We start from the raw sequence: 19,250 nt of genomic DNA, 5'->3' as shown, positions 1-19,250 counted from the left end.
AAAGAAGTAAATCCCTTTATTATGGATTCATTCTTCAACAGAATCTTTTCAGCTGACTGTTAATTTGAAATTCAAGGCAGAAATAAAAAATAGCATCTTGTCATGTAGCTTCAGATAAATGGATTTGAGCCTGAGCCTTATCGCCTTGGGACCTTACTCTCCCTTATTTCAGTGACCTTCTGGGATAATTATGGTCACCATTTACAGAGCTTATTGATTAAGCAATTAATAAATGATGATAAACCCAGGGATTTCTAAGTGTAAGCATTGCAGCAGCAGCAGAGCAAGTGTTGAATACTAACCTCCCACCTGGGTAATCGCAGAGCTGCAAGAAAATGCAGGAGGTAGGAGCATCCCTAGGTTGGACGCTCTGCAAAGTGGGGATAGAAAGATCCCCAGCATCTACTTCCATCTCCCCTCCGTTCACAGCACTCGCAAGCACTGTCCGAACAGACGTTTCAAGCAGTTACTTGTCCTAACGAGGAGACTAAAAATGCCTACTGTCCCACACATTTTCACACAGAATATGTGCATCTAGTCTCTTTATTGTCCCAAGTACCCAGTCGTATATTGTTGGAAGTAATTTTTTTCCTGACAGTTCACAAAGTGAAACAGTCTTAAAAAGAAGGCTTTTTATTTAAATTCAAAGGGTAAGTGTTGAGATTCTCTACAAAAATAGTTTTTTAAATCTAAAGTTTTCTGCTGCATTTGTTTACATATATAGTAGGCATATTATCATGAGAGACAGGATATAGGTTTAATATTTCTTATAATTTCACTTAAATATTACTTTTATTATGGCAATACATAAAACAAACTGAGTTTCCAGGTGAAAGATGTAGGCTAAAACTAAAATGTATATATATATATTTCAAAAACACTTTGATACTAAGACATATTTTCATATATTCAAATACACATTTTTAACATGGTCAGAGAATTTACATTTACATTATTATTACACAATTATTACAAAATACATTTACATTATTATTCTTTATAATGAATACATAAATGAGCTACAAAATTCAAGGTGAAGATTTAATTTTAGCAAACAGCATGATCCATTATACCTTTGCACCGTGTTTAAGTTCTTATCTGGCATATTTATTGATAGTTTCCAGTAGAGATATACATACATGTTTTGTTAAAACAAAAGATTATCATGAAGAGATAGGTTTTTATATAAGATGATTATTAAAAAACAATGACCAGGTAATAGACACTACTCTGGCTAAAAACAATAAATTATCAACAGAGTTACAATCTATACATACTTATTACTATGGTAATCACACACTTCCTCTATACCCATTGATATTAAGTCTATGCATTCTATTGCATTATTCTGTTCTTGAGGTGATTTTAGAAACACAAACTACCAAGTAAGATGCCAGTCTCCTCTGATCAAGCCTGTCTAGGCCTTAATAATCAGAATCCACAAAGAGAAGTCACCAAATGGGGGTAATAACATATTACCTTTGTCCAGGTTATTTTCCCTATGGCTAACTCCAAACACAGCAGAGACCACTAGTTGTTTAGGATTTTTTTTTTTTTTCTTGCTAGCTGGCAGGATTTATTCTGCCATTTATTCTTCTAAGTGATTTACCTAGTGAAACAAATGAACACTTTCTGTCCCGATATTTAATTGCCTAAGTGTTCTTTATACTCAAATGTGTCCTTATCTGAGAAACTCCTAAAATAGTCACCTCTCTCCTACTTAGGCTTATGAAGACTCGTGAAGTCATAAAAAGAAAAAGACAAGCAAATAAAATTGCTTTTAATTAACATCTAATCAGATATTTGAATTTATATGTTTAAGCTCTGTCAGGGTTCCTTCTTCCTCTTCTGGAAGAGGAGCTATTTCTATATATAATAGCAGGGAGTGCAGTCAGAACTTTCTTGTTTGCTAAATTATCCGTTGACAGATAATTTCTCCTACCCACTACCCCACAGAGGAAGGAAGTGCCAGGCAATCTTGAACACGATTATGACTACAGGATCTAGTGCTCCAGAATCAACTTCTCCAGCCATTTCTTTTTACCTTAATCATGAAATATTTCACTCCTCCAGAAAATCCAAGAGACTGAGATTACAACTATATACCCTCTATCCAGGTTAATACATCTTTTCTTTTTTCTTTTTCAGGTTAATATTAATGTTGCTATATTTGCTTCAAATATTTTTTTTTGAGAAATAAGGTCTAAGAAATATAGTTCCAACCCTCTGAGTATAATTCCCTAAGCAATTCCCCAGCCTAGTCCTGAAAAATGTAACTGCTATTCTTAATCTGTTATGTTGTAATCCAAGAATGCATATGTTCAATCAAAGAGACTTGCTTGCATGTTTTAACCATTTTTATAAATATTCCCATACTGTATAGTGATTATCATTCTGGAACTTGCTTATTTTCATTACACACTGTTTTGTAATTTCTACATTTGATTCATGGAGCTCTAGTTCATTAATTTCAACTAACGATTAGAGTTGAATTTCATGAGCATTTTATAATACCTATGAATTCCTTAGAAGACATTGTGTTTTTTGTGAATTTTTCTTACTATTCAAATAATATTAAAATGAACATTCTTAAAGATGTGTCCTGGGCACTTGTGGGAAGAGCATCTGAGGTCAATATATCCAGATTCCCAGGTGTGTACACCTTCAGCTTTACTGGATATCATTTGTTCTCCAAAGTGATGACACTGCATTATAATCCCATTATCTGTGTATGAGGGCTCCCTTTCCCAGTGGGTGATGGACATTTGGCTCTGTGGGGCTCTTTGGCTAACTAATACATGTGAAAAGAAATCCCATTTTTGAAAACTTTGATATTTTTTATAAATTTTGTCTTTCGATATTTTGCCCTAAAGGATGACTTCACTCACCCTTCTCCTTCTGCTTTGTAATTATTTTATTTACACCAATTTCTAAATATATATAATTTATCTATTATTTATATAGACAGATTTACAATCTTTTAACATTTATTTCCTTAAATTTAGTTGCATTGAGGTCAGATCATAATATATTGTTGCAATATTCTTTGAAATTTATTTGAATTTACTCTTTCATTAGTTTAAGGATGATGCTTGCAAATGTAATATATCCTTTATTTGAACATATGATCTAATTGGTTAGGAGCAGGATTATATAGATCTGTTAGATCTGTCTCTCTCTCTCATCATATCTTTACATGTATAGGAAAATCTTTTAAATTTTACTCTCAAGTTTACTCCTTTTATCAAATTTTGTTGTAGTCTTCAGCTTCCTAGAGAAATAAATTGAAATCTCCTAGGTTTCCAGATTTTGTTAGTTTCTACTTACTCCTTTGATTTTTTGATTTATATTTTTGAAGCTGTCTCTTAGATGCAAAAAGTTGGTGATTCTTATATCTTCTGGGTGAATACTTTCTTTAGTAACTCTATTTCTACTAAAGCTTTATTGACTTAAATTTTTTATCTGTCATTACTTCTATTACAGCAGCTTTCATTTGGAAATTTCTTGGCATGTATTTTTCAATTAACTTATTTTTAGACTTTCTATCTGCCTTTGTCTTAGGAATGTTTAAAGCAGCCTATTCTTTCACAAGTTTAACAAAAATTTAAAACCTTGTCTTTCAATAGATTATTTTCATTTTTATTGTGCTTGTCAATATATTTCGTCTTGTTTACAATGTCGAATTGTTTGTTTTTGCTTGACCAGCAAAATTCCTTTTTAAATCACTGCTGCCTTTTCCTGCAGTGCTCACCAGGTGCCCCTCCCTACAAAATTTTACTTTCTAGTTCTACTGATGTCACTAATGTCACTAATGACTTGATTTGCCCAGTAAAATTTGAGTGAAAGTAACTCCTGTCAACTCTGAACAAACGCACTGTGGGCCAGACTGTGATCTGCTCCGAGCTCATCCTTTCCTATCACATGACCAGAAATTCCCAGATGGAAGCTCCTCCCTCAGCCTGACTCACAGAGTGTACGGAGCCAGGCTAAGGTCAACCTGCAGGAGAATGTAGTGGGAGCAAAAAACACACACCATTAATGTATAAGCTACTGTGATTTAGGGGTCATATTCTAGCACTGTACAGCCTCTTGAAATTGACTGAAATAATGATCTTCTCTTCCCATCCTTCACTTGGTCAATGATTAAACAGGTAAGATTTTCTATTTTCCCTTTTCTTTTCCTCTGCTATCTGGGAAGCTTCAGATTACAACTTTTCCAATGGTTGTCCTTAAGTTTTCAGCCCACAAGAAATGGAGCAAGCATTAAGTTACTACTGATCACTCTTCTTCCACAATTGTGGTATTCCTGGCTTGATTTTTAAAATTTTACCTTTATTTTTAACCACGTGCAATGGTCTTTATATTTTCTTTACTGCCAATAATTTATTAAGTTTACCAATATATTTTATTCATTCGTATAGAAGGTCTATTGTTTTCACTTTTGATTAGTCTGGTTTACTGCTCCTTGTCTAATGACTTTGTGGCTGTTTGGATGTTGCCTCTAGGTCTCCCGTGTAAAACTAAGTCTTATAATCACAGGTTGTGCTTTGTGCCTCCATGCTGATAGTAGAAATATTGAAGTACTGGTCCAGAGGCAGTGGGCAGCTTTGCTCAGGTCCCAATGACCATGTTGTGTCTTTGTCCTCCCACTCATGAAGCCTGTGTTCCCACAGGAGCCTCAATTTCAAGATGAATGCTATGTGCATTTCCCTGTCAGGGACCCTGCTTATACTCTGCATGCTCCTATGTTTTGCATTTGGAACAAATACCTCAAGCTTTGTAGCTACTCAGAGAAAAGGACTTTTTTTCACTTATAAAATATCCTACCCTACACCCAACCAAACTTACATCTAGGGAGAGAAACTTTTTCTAATTTGCACAAAGTACCTATATAGATATTTCAGTGGAAACTCGTTTCCACTTCCATTTAGCAATTTTCACTCCTGTTACTCCTCAAGAGCTCAACTCCTAGCTGCCACTCTCTGCAGTGCCATTCATCTCTTTGGATTTCTTGTCCTTGGAGATATAAATCTTTTTAAGCCTGGCTTTGGTTGTTAAGTTTTCTCTTTGTGAAGGCTACCTGCCATTCAGATGTGTTTAGAGCAGAGTAGTTCTTCAAACTGTATATTTGCACAATCATAATGAATGATACTTGAATTATTTCATAATTCCTCCTAAAAGTAATACCCCCACCTTCTCTCTGATTCGATGTCCTCACCCTCCTCCCTTGTGAAACATCAATTCAACGCACATGAGAAAGGAGCCTTGACATTCTTGTGTTTTGTTTTGTTTTGTTTTTTGTTTTTTTTTTGTACCTTTAGCTATCTTTGCTTCAGCCGAATTTTAATAGGGCTTTTTCTAAACCAAGGTGACTACTAGTTTTGCCCGGGAAAGGGCTGAATTCTGGCCTTGGGAAATAAGGAATGACAGTCCAAAATCCAGTTAATTTTATCCGGTTAGTTTTATCCACCAAGCATAACCTTTTGTCCTAAGTTATCTAGACCAACATCTCTATGCAGTGTAAGTGAGCATTTTTTTCCAAAGAAAATGCAAACTTCTTTTTAAAAATTATTTATTTATGAAAACACTAATTTCTTACATGGGGAAAGTCACTGACTCTAATTAACACCCTTAGTTTCTCTCTCTTCCCTTATGCCACCCTGCATAGTGTGTGTGTGTGTGTGTGTGTGTGTGTAAACAATATTGGTATTATTGTGGCCAAGGGAGTATTTCCCTCCTTCAGGGTTTGCTTTTATGTCTAGGCCCTATATCATCTAAGAGTGTCCTGGGCTGACCTCTTTGAGGCAGATGGCGTGCATGCTCCTCAAACAACCCTTATAGTATTTAGGATATCTGATGACTCCATGCCTACTGCCCTCTGTCCATGTGGTTTGTATCTATTCAAAACAGTTAAGAAAACTACTGCGCACAATGTGACTATACATCTCTCCCATCGTTCTGCTCTGTAATAAGTCCCATCTTTAAAATTCCTCTAATGTTTCTTCTTCCCCATTCATTTAGTGAGACACAGCTGTGACTCCTATATTCCCAAACTCTTAACAGGTATTATTTCAATTGCCTGTTCTAATTAGGCTTAATACAAGCTCAGTGCTTGCCTTTTGGGGATTTCTGGGAAAAAGAGATCAATGCATTTTCTTAAAAACCTTACTTCTGGTGACCTACATGTGATCTGACTTCTGATGCCTGCTGTGGAAGACCCTCTGTCCTGACTTGTCCCTCTAGCTTGGCACGTGTCGGTGCTGAAAATTCCATTCCCTGTTAGGAAAGAAGGGTCTCCTATTTCAGAAGGACAGAAATAGTCCAGCTTGAACCAGGATGAAATTGTTCTCTGCTAATACTGTGCTTGGAGCAAGAATTTGACATTAGCACACTTTCCAGAAATTAGAAATTAATACTTACAGTCATAGAAAACCCAGCTCTTTATAGGGCAGATTAATAGCTTCCCTGTATATTTATATCAAATTTATTATTAGTAGGGTCATAATACATTACTTCTGACATTGTTATAAAAATAAAAGGAAAAGGTGATTACGTGTATTAGTTTTCTATTGCTGTATAACAAATTACCACAAATGTAAGAGCTTCAAAAAAATACTCAGTCATTCTCTCAGAGTTTGATAGCTCAGAATGCTATGTGCGATTGGCTGGCTTCTCTGCTGTGTTCTTACATGGCTGAAATTAAGATGTCCTCCAAGTTGGGCTCTGATACTGAGGCTTTGGAGAATAATTCATGTCCAAGCTCAGTCAGGTTTTTGACAAAATTCACATCCTTGTACTATATGTCTGAGGTCCCCATTGCCTTGCTGACTACCAACTGTGGGCCTCTTTCTTCTACTGGTGACCATACATATTCCTTCTTCTTCAAACCAGAAACAGAGTATCCCAGTCCTTCTCATTCTTGGAATCTTCTTGACTTCCTCTCCTGCCAGCAGCAGAAAGAAGTTCTGCCTTTAAATGGCTCAGGTGATTATATTAGGTCCACCAAGGTAATTCCCTTTGGCATAAAAAAAAATAAAAACTTCATGGGATTAACACTGGGGAGCAAAGGTCATAAAAGCCATCTTAAAATTCTACCTTACACAGTATGCATTCATTCTGAAAGCGTAAATTCATTGAATATACCCTTTCTGTATTATATTTCAGTTCTCACGTTTAAAGACTCAGGATTAGAAGATGAATGAGATGATGAAAGTGTGTCACAAAGGATTATGATTAACTAATAAAATAGGGTGCCTGGGTGGCTCAGTTGGTTGGGCATCTGACTCTTGATTTCAGTTTAGGTCATGATCTCAGGGTGATGAGATCAAGCACCACCTGGAGCTTCATTCATGCTGGGCTTGGAGCCTGCTGGAGATTCTCTCTCCCCCTCTTCTCTTCCTTTTTAAAAAAAGATTTAAAAAAGAGTAGACCTTGTTTTCATTTTCTTTGGATATATGCCCCAAAGTGGGATTGGTGGATCACGGGACGGATTTGTTTTTAATTTTTTGAGGAAACTCCATACTATTTTCCATAGTGGCAACACCAACTTGTACTCCCTTTTGCCACATGCAAAATGGTCCCTTTTTTCCACATCTATGCTAACACTGATCACCTCTTGTTTTTTCTGATGATAGTCAGCCTAACAGGTATATGGTGTGAGGTGATAGCTGCATTCTTATATTAACTGCAATGTTATTCACAACAATCAAGATATGGAACAACCTAAGTGTCTATCAATGGATGAATGGACATAAAGATTTGATATGTGTATAAAATGGAATATTATTTAGCCATAAGGAAGGACTTCCTGTCATTTGCAACAATGTGAATGGACCTTGAGAGTTTTATGCTAAGTAAAATGGACAGAAAGACAAGTTTTGCATGATATCACTTATAAGTGGAGTATAAAGAATCCAGAATCACAGAAATAGAGACTAGAACAGTGGTTACCAGGAGCTGGGGTGCTGTGGAAATAGGGAGAAGGTAATCAGAGAGTACAAACTGCCAGTTATAAGATAAGTAAATCTTAAGGGTCTTATGTACAGCATGGGGACTATAGTTAATAATATGTATTATATACTTGAAAGTTGTTAAGAGGGTAGATTTTAAATGTTCTCAACACAAAAAAGAAACGGTGATTATGTAACATGATACAACTGTTAGTTAATGCTACGGTGGTAATCATTTTGCAATATCCATCAAATTGACACAGTTGTATAACTTAAACTTATAAAACATTATATGTCAGTTACATCTCAATAAAGCTGGAAAGAATTAATAAAAATCATAGTAGATTAGTAAAATATGGATGTATTCTCAGTCTCAGTCTTTAGCCTAAGCAGAGAAAGAGAATGTAAATAGCGGCATGTAAAAGCATGTGCAGGTGTGATGGGAGTATTAAGTGCTGGATTCTAGGGAGCTTGAGAGAGAAGTGGTCCATTCTACCAAGGAGCTGGTAAAGCATCAGAAGTTTCTCAAGGAAGACCACACAGAGCTGCTTTTGAATGACAAGCAAGTCATTATGAAGTTTGCAAAGTAGCAAGGACATTCTATGACAGGGAATCTGCATAAGCAAGTCAGAGGTAAGACATATCTTGACCTGTTTGCGGAAACTAATGAGCCATACAGAGGAAGTGAAGATGATATAATAATTTACTCACATTGCTGTTGGAGCCTTCATGAATCATAACCCACACTTTGATAAAGAACGATGATGTAGATAGAAGGTCATTTATTGACATGGCATTTCTTGTCTCAAAATCCATTAGTGGCCTAATATTTCTTTTAATAGCAATTCTAAACCCTATTTTGTTAAAAAAAAAAGTCAAGATATTTAATAATAACCTCATTGTATTAGCCCAAATCAGAACATTTAGAATTTTTATCTGTTTAAAACAATATCCCATTTTCTAATTGGTGTCATTTTCTGTTTCATGAAGATGTGTTTCCTCACATCATCCTACAGCCTCTCAAGCTTTCTCTGAGTACCCAGTCAGCTCACCTCTTCTTATTCAATTGTTCCTTAGGGAATAATTCAAATTTCTACTTTCTGAAGCCTTCTTCGTCTTTATTGATTTTGCCATTTTTAAAATTTTCCTTCCATGAAATTTCTATTGGATATAATTAGAACTTAAATAGATTTTATTTTATTTTTAAAGCAGTTGTAGATTCTCAGCAAAACTGAACAGCAGGTACAGACAGAGCCCATATACCACCTCCCCCACAGGCGCAGAGCCTCCCTCACCATCGGCATGCCCCACCGGAGCGGTACGCTTACAACAACTGACAAACCTCCATTAACTTATCATTATTACCCAAAGTCCAGAGTTTCCATTAGGATTCATTTTCAGTGTTGAACATTGTGTGGGTCTGGACAAATGTATAATGCTATTTATCTACCATGTATCATACAGAGTAATTTCACTGCCCTGAAAATCCTCTGTGTTCTACTCATCCATCCTATCCTCCCCCAAACTGGCAATCACTGATCTTTCTATGGACTCTGGCCTTTTCTTTTCTTTCTTTGTTAAATTTTATTTGTATAATATATGCCTCTCTGGGGTGCCTGGATGGCTCAGTCAGTTAAGCGTCCACCTTCAGCTTAGGTCATGATCTCAGGGTCATGGGGTAGACCTCTACCTGTGCTTTTCCCTCTCCTCCCCACCTGTGCTGTCTCTCTCTCTCTCTCAAATATATAATTAAAATCTTTAAAAAATATAAGTGTATATATGCCTCTCTAACTTGATGACAGAATTTATGCCTCACCCTTGATGATCTTTGCTCAAATCAATAAATATATATGTTACTCCAGTGTCAGATTAAGGGTTCCAGAAGACTTCAGGCTTCACAAAGCCATTTTGCCCTTAAAATGTACATAAAAGGCTCTGAAACTCCTAATCCACAATTGACGGTATAATTTGGGTGTTGATATTTACCCTTACGGCATTTAGTTCCAATATTCAGTTTTAACCGATTGTCTGCTTTCCATAAAATGGAACCCTCGGGCGCCTGGGTGGCTCAGTGGTTAAAAGCCTCTGTCTTCAGCTCAGGTCATGATCCCAGCGTCCTGGGATCGAGTCCCATGTCGGGCTCTCTGCTCTGTAGGGAGTGTGCTTCCTCTTCTCTCTCTGCCTGCCTCTCTGCCTACTTGTGATCTCTGTCTGTCAAATAAATAAATAAAATGTTTAAAAAAAACAAATGGAACCCTCAAACTGGATACCACACTAATCTATTTATTTTCTGGATTACCACAGCAAGTTTTTGCTATTGTTGTTTTGAAGATTTTTATTTATTTATTTGACACAGAGAAAGAGTAAGAGGGCACAAACAGGGGGAGCAGCAGAAGGAGAGGGAGAAGCAGGCTCTCCGCAGAGCAGGGAGCATGATGAACCCTCCATCCCAGGACCCTAGGATCATGACCTGAGCCAAAGATAGATGCTTGATCGACTGAGCCACCCAGGCACCCCTCTGTTGTTTTATTTTTAATTCCAGATAAATGGAGAAGATACTACATTTATAAATTATTATCCCCAAATTAGATACTAGTGACACAAATTTTTCAAGTCTTTGCTACTACAGATTATCCCACTTGGAGTTCCACATTCCTCCTGTCTTTCTAAATCCCTTTTTAGCTCTCTCCACCCACAGGCCTTTTGAAACAGCACCTGGCAGCACAGATCTAGTACCTTATTATTCAGAGTACATCAGTTCTTCCTGGTACCCCACCCTCCTCATCTTGTGCGCAGCCCAGCGACATATACCAAACAAGGTCTCTTACCTCTGTTTATTTCATCCAGCAGAGCCCTCTGGCCCCTGCTACTTCACCAAATCCTCCCAACATAAAAATTACGGCTTTGCTGTACCTTAGGTCAGGTCACGTTCTTAGACAGGGCCTCTCCAATTTATCCTCTGTGAGCAAAGGGAGGTAGAGTAAGGATTTATGATCCTCTAGGCGAAAGAATAATGGAGGGACTGCTCTTCCAATTACATTTATTAATTAAATTAAAGGTGAGCTTTGCCCCTACAGAAACGTGAGAGTCTAAAACTCATGATGAGGAGAGTTCCTTCAGTGTGGGCTGAATTCTTTTCTCTTGAATTCTTCATTTACTGGAGCTCCAACTCTCACTGTGGCCAAAAGGAATTTTTGCCAAACAAAGGTAGGAATGTGGTCCTGGCAATTTAATTATTCCTACAACAGAATTCCTGTTTCATTGAATATATATAGGTATGCCTCATTATGTTAGAGATCTTACAGTACTTAAATATCAATAATTATTCAAACAGATTTATTGAAGTTTAACGGCAATGTAATAATAATGTCGGTGTGTTTTATATGCAATAGTTGTTACACCTCATTAAACAGGTTGGTAAATGATCCATTGCTGTTTAATTAACATGCAATGACTGTGTTATTAAATCTTAAATTGTAAATTAAATCCTGATTTGAGACACTTAAATTTAAAGTGTGATTGAAAACTTCTTTGGGCATAAGCCTCCAGAGTCCCTTTTATTTTCTATAGTTCCTTCCTGCCCTACTTCTATCCCACACCACACTCTGGAACTGGAAAGTGGACTGTGCTTAATTTGCATGGTTGGATTTTTCTGAATGGATAAAAGCATGCCTTTCTAGTAGCTGCGCAAATTGTGAATGGAGAATAAATTTTATTTTGATCCAGTTTCTTACATATGGAAGATTACTTCTCAAAAAATAAATTTAGGAAAAGAAATAGCCTAAAGTTTCACAACTATTCCCATATACTTTCATACAGGTTGTTTTGCAAGCTTGGTGAGCTTTATTTTGCTAATTCAGAACTGTTTACTAACTGCAAGATCCATGGCGCATGTAGGACTCTTCGGTCTTTGCTAAACAAGCTGGCTATGAAAAAAAAACAGGTTGAGTTTAAGTGGGCAAGTGTAGTTTCTCTATTTTTAATAGTGAGCAAACAATCCTGTTAAAGTTTAAATGTATTTCAGAAACATACAGAGCTGAGATTTTCTGGAGCGTGTGTTGGAGTTTGTTTGATAGTGACCCGGAGAATACCGATAAAATATTCTCCAGATGTATAACTTTTTACATCTTCTTTTGTGTTTTTCCACCTTGTGGAACACAAAACAGATCCCTTGAGTTAGAATTTATATTCTGTGCATCTTTTCTCCAATGCTAACCTAGAATAGCTTTCAATAATATTTTAGCATTGTAGAATACAAAACATTCTGAGATGAGGGAAAACTGCAATTTAAATAACTTCCAATATCTTGGCTAGATAGGGTTGAATTATTTTCCCATAATTCTTTGGATAATATGAATAGTGCCAAAAGGTGCATAAATTTTCACTTTGAATTTTATAAACATTTTAAAAGATATTCAGTAAAGCTTATTTGCCATACCTAGATATAGGATTATAGTCCTCTCTTCTGTATTTGTAGATTGAGGAAAAACAGTCAGGTATTTTAGAATACTAATGGTAAGATTTTATATAGCAGCATAATAATACATATTCTCATGGAACTTCATGCACGTAAAAGTGTTTCCTAAATCTTACCTTCATGAAAGTATTTGTGCACATTTGCTCAAAGTTTTAATTCTGGAATTAGTCGTTTGTCTGGAAAACTATCTGTACAACCTCTATCACTGTCACCACCCCACATCTCATCAAATTGCTCAGATGAACATCTCTTATTCCAAAAGTCGGCTCAACATTGAATATTTCTTATTCCTAACATGGGGCTTGAATTCATGACCATGACACTGAAAGTCTCCTATTCTACCGACTGAGTCAGCCAGGCACCCCAACGTAGAGTATTTTTTACAGCCTCTCCCCTCCTCCTGTAAGAAGTTAGCTTCTTCTTTGGGATTGGTCCCTCTCAAGATACTACACTACTCTTGAGTGGTAGAATGGTAAGAAATACTTACGTATTTCCATGGTTGTCTCTCCCTGATTGACTGTAGGCAACTTGCAGGCACAAACTATGCCCAGTTCATCTCAAAGCATGAGTCCAAGTGCAATGATGGACATATAGTAAGAGCTCAAAATTTTTAGTAAATAAATATTTACGCCTAGGATACTGTGTATAAGCATTCACAGAGATTACCATTGCTGTATTTCGCCTCAGTTGTATTTGTCCTGTGGTGCACCATCTTTGAGATTCCCTCCATCTTCTCTTTTACCAAAGATTCTTACACAGCTGCCACCGGTCATTTTGCATGAGTAGAAAACTCTATCAGAGTCTCTGCTCTAAGAGGTGCATAATGTCTCATCAGTCATGTGGGGCAGGGCTTCCTCCAGGCCAAATGTGAAGTCACTTCACTTGTGCCATACAGGCTCTTAGCATTGTTGTCCCTTAATATTTATGAATTATAGATACACTGGAAGTATGTACAAAAAAAAATTTTCTTCAGAAAAACATAAATAAAAGTAGCCCAATTAAACTGTGAACCTCAGGGTGCCTGGGTGGCTCAGTTGGTTAAGTGACAGCCTTCAGCTCAGGTCATGGTCCTGGAGACATGGGATCAAGTCCCACATTGGGCTCCCTGCTTAGCAGAGAGTCTGCTTCTCCCTCTGACCTCCCCCCTCATATGCTCTCTTTCTTATTCTCTCTCTCTCTCAAATAAATAAATAAAATATTTAAACTGTGAACAAAAATAGTGTAATATTCAGCTATACATTCCTAAGAAAGCATTTCTCCAAGATGAAGAAATCATTATTATAGAACTTTGTTAATTTGAATTTTCACTCTCATTTTAACTTAAAACTCAAGATAGAGTTAAAATATATATCTTCTTATGTAAATGTATAATTATATTGCATTTATACATTTACTTATGTCTTTCCTGTCTCCATCAATGGAGGATAAAGTCCTCAAGACTGATTTTTCACAGCTGAAACCGGTCTATCTTGAATAGTGGCTGTTCGGTAAGTACAAGTGGAATCCATGAAGATTAAATTTCTCTGTTTATGAATTCTATTTAAATGCAAGGCCTGTGTGACAGTTTGTACTTAGATGGCATGTTTACATTTTGCTTTTAGTCCTGTAATTGCTCTGTATGGTACGCAATTCAGACTTAATTCATGTAATTTTACACTTAAGGTAGTAGATAACTATTAAGAGACCTGTCCAAATTAACGGAGCCAGAGAGTAGCAGAGCTGGCAATAAAGCTAATGGGTTCTTATTTTCAATTCAGCGAAAACTCTCTCTTACCAAAGGAAATAACTACAAACTCACCTACCTTTGTGAAAATATGATTTGCTCGTTTCTGGCATCCAAATACACAGCTTAGCAAAGAGAACAGAAATTTGACAGACATCTAAAGAAATTCTTCTACTCTCTCTTTTCTGAACTCTCTCTCTCTCTCTCTCTGCATCCCCTCTATATATTTTTTTTTCAGTTAATTCACATAGATTATATATGTAAATATACATATATACTTTCTTACCTTTGAGCATGTTCAGTAGCACTTTTTCTTTATAACTATCTTTCTGTTGAAGGGATTTCAAATAGTTGAGAAAAGCTGAAATAATGATTATCATACTCTCAAAGAGGCATGTTCTTATTTGCCAGTTCCAGACAATTCCACTGGACTTTCCAAGTGATTACTGTATCTTCTGCTAAAACCTCTAAGAGCAACCACTTCATATAAAAATTGAAAGCACTTAACATTACAGGCTGTGTATGCAAAGAAGAGAAGCACAAAACCACACTGATTAGGATGATAGTATAATAAGTTCTTTCGACCTGGTCCTACATAAAAACCGGTGAAAGTACTTAAAAAAAAATAAGAACAACAAAAATTAAGGCCTCTGGAAATGATCCTAAGAAAAACAATACATGAATAAATATCTATTCAAGAAAATCTATGAAAATTTGGTAAGAAAATCAAGGGTCAAATGGGAAGATAACATATTCAAAGTGATTAAAAAAAAAAAAGATCTACCAACAATCTTATATCTAGGAATGTTGTCTTTCAAAAAGGAAGGCAAAGTTAAGATACATATGATAGAGTCTAGTCATCTGCATAAAAAAAAAATATTTTCAAAAATATACGATGAAGGGGTACCTGAGTGGCTCAGTAGGTTAAGTGACCGACTCTTGTTTTCCGCTCAGGTCACGATCTCAGGGTCATGATCTTGGTCATGATCTCAGGCTCTGCACTGAGTGTGGAACCTGCTTAAGATTCTCTCATTCTCTCCTCTCTTCCAATCTCTCTCTCTCCCCCATTCTTCCTCTGCCTCTACTCCAACCCCCCAGCACCCTTGTGCTCCCTCACCCTAAAAAAAGAAAAAAAAAAGTCAAACCAATTAATTAAAATGGATGATAGGCCCAAATGTAAAAATGCAAAGATATGAAGCTCCTAAAAAATAACACAGGAGAATTTCTAGATTACTGTGGGTCTGGCAGTAACTTTTTAAATACAACATAAAAGTCTTGCTCCCTGAAAGAAATAAGTGATAAGCTAGATTTCATTAGAATTAAAGATTTTCTCTGTGCGAGACAATCTCAAGAGAACAAGAAGACATGCGACCACTGGGAAAAATATTTGCAAAAGTGTATCTATTGAAGGACTGTTATCCAAAATATGCAGAAAATATGTAAAGCTCAAAAATGAGAAAATTAACACCTTGATTTTAAAATGGGCTAGGGGTGTCTGTATGGATCAGTTGGTTAAGCAGACTCAGTTTTGGCTCAGGTCATATCTCAGGTTTGTGGGATCAAGCGCTGCATTAGGCTCTGCACTGGGTGTGGAGTCTACTTAGGATTCTCTCTCTCTCCCCCTCTGCCCCTTTCCCCCTCTCCAAAATAAAATAAAATAAAATAGGACAAGGTTATGAATAGACACTTCACCAAAGATATACAGATGGCAAATAAGCACATGAAAAAATGTCCAACATCTTATCTCACTAGGGAATTATAAATCAAAACAACAATGAAATACCACTATAAATCTATAAGAATGGCTGCCACCCACGATAATGGCCACACCAAATGCTGGTGGTGATATGGAGCGACAAGAACTGTCCTTCATTGTTGGTAGGGATGCAACATGGGACATCCACTTTGGGAAACAGTACGGCCATTCTTACAAAAATAAACAATATCTTATCATACATTTCACCAATCATGCCCCTTCATATTTACACAAATGAGTTGAAGACATGTCCATACAAAACCCTTCACATGGAAGTTTACAGCTTTTTTTTCACAATGGCCAAAACCTGTAAGCAACTATGATGTCCTCTAGCAGGTGAGTGGCTGCATAAACTGGGCTCCATCCCGACAAGGAATAGGATTCAGTGCTAAGACGAAATGAGCTATCAAGTCATGAAAAGACAGGGAGGAACCTTAAATGAATACTGCCAAATGGAAGAAGTGAATCTGAAAAGTCTAAAACATTATGACATTCTAGAGAAGGAAGAGCTATGGAAACATGGGTTAGGAGGGAGAGAAGAATGAATTGGCAGAGAACAGATGAATTTCGGAGTAGTGAAACTCTTCTGTACCCTATCACAGTGGATTACTACAGTAGTGGATATTATAGTACATTAATATATATTTGTACAAACCCATAGAATGTACAATACTTAGAGTGAAACCTAACATAAACTATGGACTTTGAGTGTCCGTGTAGCTTTGTCAATTTTAACAAATGTATCACTCCAGTAGGGGATGGTGATAATGGGGGAGGCTGTGCATGTGTGAAGGCAGGGGATATCTGGGATACATCTGTAACTTATGCTCAATTTGGTAGTGAATCCAAAACCGCTCTAAAAAATTAAATCTATTAAAAATCATTAAAGAAATTAAAATGTTAAGAAGAGAGAAACTTTATATAAATACACAAAAATTTCCCTCCACAAATTTTTAATAAAAGAGTTATTGTTTGGGCACCTGGGTGGCTCAGGCAGTTAAATGTCTGACTTCGAGTCAGATCATGATCTCAGGGTCCTGGGATCAAGCCTCACTTCAGGCTCCCTTCTGAGCATGATGATTGCTTCTCCTTCTCCCTCTCCTTCTGTCCCTCCCCCTGCTTATGCACACACACATTCTCTCTCTCTAATAAATAAATAAAATCTTAACAACAACAATATATTTAGTGTTAAATATATACATGGCATTCTGGTGTTTGTGTTAGGGACTCAAGTTGAAACACAGATGAGTTTTATCTACAAGAGGCTCACATTCTCTTTGGCCAGATAAAATACATACACACAGAACAACCTTTATCTTTGCAGGCCATGTAATGGTGACCACCATAAGGAAGATTTAAATAACTCCATGGGACTTCAAAAGGAGTACTTCCTTCTCTCAGGGAAAGTTCTTTGAGGCAGGTGGCATTATCACTAGTCTTTGAAAGAAGGGATATATACAAATACTGAAGGTCTTTCCTGGTGGAATGAACTGTAAAAGTAAAGGCATGTGGTTTAGATAGTAGAGGTTTAAGAACACATGCTAACCAAAATCAAGGATTTAACTCCCAAGAGAAAACCTGAACATGCAAAATCGAGGGGGGGAAACTGGAGTAGCCAATCATCTGTGTAGGTGAGGCAGTGATCTACAGGCTAATCCCAGATGGGAGGAGGGAGACTTCTTTATCTAAGACAAGAAGAGGATGGATAAATATTTGAAGTAAATGGATGTTGAAAAAAGAGAATTCAGATAACTTCAAATAATTTATTTTCCTAAACTATGAATCAACATCTTTGGCAAGGGATCAGAGTGGTCTGGATACAGTTTAAGGCTTGAGATCAAGAGGAGCTTCAAAGAATGTACAGGAAACAATGTGGCAAATATCGTATTAGAGATCATTTGGAGAGGCAAGGCTATCATGTACAGTTGAGCACGTTGTGGCTGTAAAATGGTGCCCAGATGAAAAGCCAAGTGGGAGCAGGAGGTGCTGCCTCAGCCTGTGTCCACTCCAAGGAGGGCCTTTCTTTAACTCACACAGAGATTCTAAATGGGCCAGCAGTAGCCCTGAAGAATATCTAAAATGAAATTAATGTTCAGGTTTTATTAAACACCTATACTTTTAAGTGAACCTACAGTACTTGACTTAAAAGAAGTAAGTGGCTTTGTATTAAAAACTCACCAAAAATTTAAAGAGGACATCCCTTATGTTCCATGAGCCGGTGGTGGCCGGGGAGACCTGAGCAGCACAGTTAGTTAAAGGACAGACTCTTGGTTTTGGCTCAGGTCCTGATTTCAGGATCATGAGATCGAGCCCTGGGTCTGACTTCATGCTCAGCACAGAGTCTGCTTGATTTCCTTTCTCTCTCTCTCTCTCTCTCTCCCTCTGCCCCTTCCACTTGCACACACACACACTCTCTCTCTCTCTCTCTCTCTCTCTCTGTCTCTCTCTAAAATAAATAAATAAGTCTTAAAAAACAAAACCAAACCAAACAAAAAAGATGTTCCATTAGCCCTGGAACTAGAGCACAATAAGGCATTTCAAGATCATGATGTCAAAGTTCTGTGGTGGAAGCAGCAGTCACTTTTAAAAAGTAGGATTTCCTTCCATCGTAGTTTTGTTGGCAACATTCCCAAAACTATTGAGCAGTCTAAATAATTTGCCAATATATTTATGGTGTGGATTTAATTAGATAAATTGTCACTTTAGCCAAATGGCTTTTCTTAATCACTGCTTGGTTTGGACTTCCTATCTTGGAAACATAACTGGTGTTCTCTGGAAATTCTTAGTGACCAGCCTGGTAGGCAAATTCTAAATAAAAGACATTCTTCAGATGCTATTTTAGGTAAACTGTCTCTTCAGTAATTCAAGTGGTTAAATTCAGTAATTCAAGTGGTTAAAAGTTAAAGGCAGTATTGTATTTAGATGGACGTAATTTCAATACTGAAGGCAACACTCAACCATATAGTTTATCGCGCCTCTGCATCAATCAGAGAAGAGCACAATCAATCTTACCCCACGGCACTGGGGATGCAGAGATATTATGCAAATACGGGGAAAGAAAGAGAATATTTTGGCCTTTTTACAACCCTCTTTGTTGCTATTAAATGTCAAACTATACACAATGTACTATTTCATTTCCAAATTTCAGAATTCCCAGACTAATAAAGCTTAAGTAGTTTAAAATGATTATAGCCTCAAAGGCATTTAGGTAGGCTGCAAAAATCACACCTTCCCACCTTTCCCTGGCCTGCCTTGGTGGGTGCTGCAGGGGATAAACCTAATAGAGATAATGCAGAACAGCATGGAGTACCAAATGATCCCACCGAATTGATTTTCAACTGGTGC

The sequence above is a fragment of the Mustela nivalis genome (assembly GCF_964662115.1).
Source record: "Mustela nivalis genome assembly, chromosome: 6".
Classification (NCBI taxonomy): Eukaryota; Metazoa; Chordata; class Mammalia; order Carnivora; family Mustelidae; genus Mustela; species Mustela nivalis.
This window is presented reverse-complemented; position numbering follows the sequence as displayed.